A 3,640-nucleotide genomic window follows, 5' to 3' on the forward strand; every position below is an offset into this window, starting at 1 on the left:
CGTAGAAGTTGTGATGTCGATGGAGTACATTGTACCTAGTCTGCACATAGCAGCATTCACAGGAATGGCAGATTGCGGAGCCTTGGAAGAAAGGCTCGCGTAGCTGACAAAACTAGAAGAATATAGGTTTTTTGCTGGATTCCATCAGCAAGTTCAAAAGGAGCATGAAAAGGCATGGCACAATCGGCGCATCAAACTGTGCACCTTCAAGGTAAATGATTTAGTGTTATTATATGATAGCAAGTTTAGTAAATTTCCAAGAAAATTTTGAATGCATTGCCTGGTTCCCTATGTCATCAAGGAGATTAATGATGGTGGAGTAGTTTAGTTGGTGAAGTTGAATGGAGAGCCATTTCTAGGGAAGGTGAATGGTAGCAGATTGAAGCCATACATCTTGGATCTGACCAAATGACTATATGGTGGAAGCACAGTCTTAGTGCTCCAGGCAGCTGAAAGGAGGTGCAAGACTATAAACTACACTGCCTGGGTTGTAGAGCTACGCGACTGGGGAACTACATGGAAGAAAGGAATGTCATAGTATCAGCAGAAGCACGAAGGGAGTTGCGTTATAGAAGGAGAGACCATGTAGGCCATCCAGAAAGTGACCGTTATGGTCACTATTCAAGATTTGACAGTGAGAAAATGACTAAATGGAGCAGGGGGGTGAAATTTAAGTCGGAATTTAAGAACAAGATATATGAAAATCTGCTGCCAATCTAGCATTTATGAACAGATTTTCAGGGAAATGGTTGGATTCAAATTCGAAATTGCCTATAAATTACAAATGGCCACCTAATGAAAAAAACTTGGTGTTTTGAGAATTGAGGTGTTGAGCTATTAGGCGTGCATGAAACTTGACTATTTCAAGGGTTTACTAGCGAGTTCAGTGTTTGAGAAATTGTTGAAGGAAACTCAGGAGCTCTTAACTAGCATCATGTCAGCACCCGTGGAGACCGCAAGTGTTGGAGAAGCGATGGCAGCTGAGGGAGTTGCCCTAGAGGTAGCGAGTCTATAATTACCTATAGAAGTACCCAAATCGCTGAGGTCACCTAGGCCGAGGCCTATGCTGACTAGAGAGGGTCCAAAACCAAAGAAGGATAAGCATAAAGTGGCACAACTGGTGCACTCGTTACCTAGAAAACACCCACAGAAAGAAAAGCCCACTGTGCATGAGAAGGGCAAGGTAGTAGACCTAGAACCTGATAAGGACATAGAAGAAATTGATATGCATGTGGAAGAAGTTGATATGGGTGTAGAATGCATTAACGTTGAGGGGGTAGACCCTATCTCCAAGTTACCAAACTACATCCCTCCACGCTGAGGCAAGGCGAAGGTCCCAAAGGACCTCGATGAGAGCCAAATCTCACTTCACACACCGCTGCTGCCAAAAAAAATCACATTCAAAGGCCCGTGCTTGGCGCGCGTCCCCCATTTAATACTTAAGGATTGGGACCTAGCGAATACTGAGCAGTTTCCCCACTTAGTCACTGATACATTCATGCAGCATGTCTTCTATAAAGACTCTAGTGTGACCGTGCTGGAGCCAAGGCAATAGATAAAAGGGGTGGATAAGGTAGGACTTTTGAACCTACTATGCATTACAACTGCGCACCCATAACTTTGATAGTGATAAAACAGTTGATATGCTTAGTACACGATGAGTTCCTATGGTTAGGAGAACTGATACCAATCATCGAGATGATGATCCATAGGATCACCCTTCTCCTACATTCAGGATTAAATCTGTCCATGGCATTTGGCAAAAAAATGGGTGAGTGCGACCTCACCGAATGAATGAAGGACATGTTCAAGCTTTCCAAGAAGCCGCGCAACTACTCCATTTCCAACATAACCCACCCTGCGGTTAAAGTAGCCACCCAGATCCTAGCTGGGAAAATAATGAGGAAGTGTTGCATAGATGAAATGTCAGCACTGATTGTCATTAGCAGCCTAATGCACGAGGGGCATACAATTCAACTGGGTGCACTATCTCTACAGTGAGTTCCTCGTGAACTATAGAGAAGCACAAGACCAAAGCAAGACCTTCCATTATGCATGGCTACTACTTTCAATTGTACTGGTTACGTGGGAGTTACCAGAGGATAGTCAGTTTCCTCCGATTACATCAGATCTGCCAGAAGCAGCGAAGTTCACTTTGCTCTGGGCCACAAAGGACCCCTAAAGGATCAAGGATAGTAAGATATTTTGGGTCCTAATGGAATCAAGTACCCACACCATAATCAACTGCAAACCGAGGCTCTCAACAACTGTCTTTAAGCAATTGTCCGAATATGTGAAGTTCAAGGTGAACTTCCACTGCGTTTCCATCAGAGCATGAAAGGACCCTGGGAAAAAATGGTATGATCTTTCATACCTAACGACGGAAGATGGAATTGTCGTGGTCCTAGAGAGATGTCCAACAAAGTGGTGCATGGCCTCAGACTTATGAGATGAGTCTAGTAAGTCTTCGACAAAGCGAAAGAAGGAAGAGGCCAAGTTAAAGATGGAGCAGTTGGTCGAAAGGAGGAAGGAATTCGAGGATAAAGCCAAAGTAGAGTGCGCTGCCAAAACGCAGGAAAAATGGGAGGAATCTGAGGAAGAGTGTGACTCTAATAGGAGTCAGAAGTTGCCTTCCCCGTAGATAGAGGAGGAAGAGAAGCACTCAAAATATGGAGGAGCAGACCCAAAGACTACTCAACTCTGGGTTAAGTGCACGAGGGAGCTAGAGAAAGTAGGGTCGCGGAAGAATTCCAAGGCGAGAAAATCATCACTTGACCCAATCACTCTGACTGAAGGTGATTTGAATGATAATGGGGACATAGTGAGGGATGTGACCACGGAACTGCTGCAGTAGTTCGATTAGCAGAAGCAAGACTTGGTGCCATTCAGATGGGTATGCGCGATATGCAGATCTAGGCCACTAAAGTGCAGAACAATGTGGGGCGGAGCAACATGGCGTCAACTAGTTTGGTGCTTGGAACTTCAGAGGTAGCAGAGATGGTTCGCTCAATGGATCCTTGGGCTGTCGCGCTACTGTATGGGCCTTTGACTACAGAAATAGAATCTGACAAGGCCGCTGTCAACGCTCTCAAGAAGATTGGGCTAAACTTGGTTGTGATTCCAAGCAAAGCCCTTCACACCCTACAATATAGTGTGATTGTGGAACTTCAAGCTCGTGAACAGCACGCACTGAATGTTATCAGCGAGCAGAAGGTGAAAAATGCCCAGATGGTTGTATAGAAGATGTCTGCGATTGATCTTCTTAAGAATATCATGGATAAGAATGAGAACACAACAACTGTAGTAGCTAAGGCATGCATAACTGTTCTAAAGTTGAATATCCTTGAAGATGTGCTAGTCAATACTAGAATTCGAAATCTTACTATAGGTGTGTGTGATGTAAGGACAGAGATGGCTAAGGTTCAGTTTGAGCTGAACCTTAAGATCATGGAGCTCAAGGTGAGGGCCCAGCCTTCGACCCAACTGGAAGTCAGAGAGCAGCGTGAGGCAGCTGTCAAGGATGTAATCGCCATAGTAGAGGCCATAGTGAAGGAGTGCACTTCGCTCTTCGAGAAATCACTTGAAATAGTTACTAGCCTGCCGAAAGATCCCAATGTAAAATGGATAGACACTAAAGAAA

The sequence above is a fragment of the Pinus tabuliformis genome, chromosome X, assembly GCF_031772625.1.
Source record: "Pinus tabuliformis cultivar Carrire ecotype Pingquan chromosome X, CPIR1, whole genome shotgun sequence".
Classification (NCBI taxonomy): Eukaryota; Viridiplantae; Streptophyta; class Pinopsida; order Pinales; family Pinaceae; genus Pinus; species Pinus tabuliformis.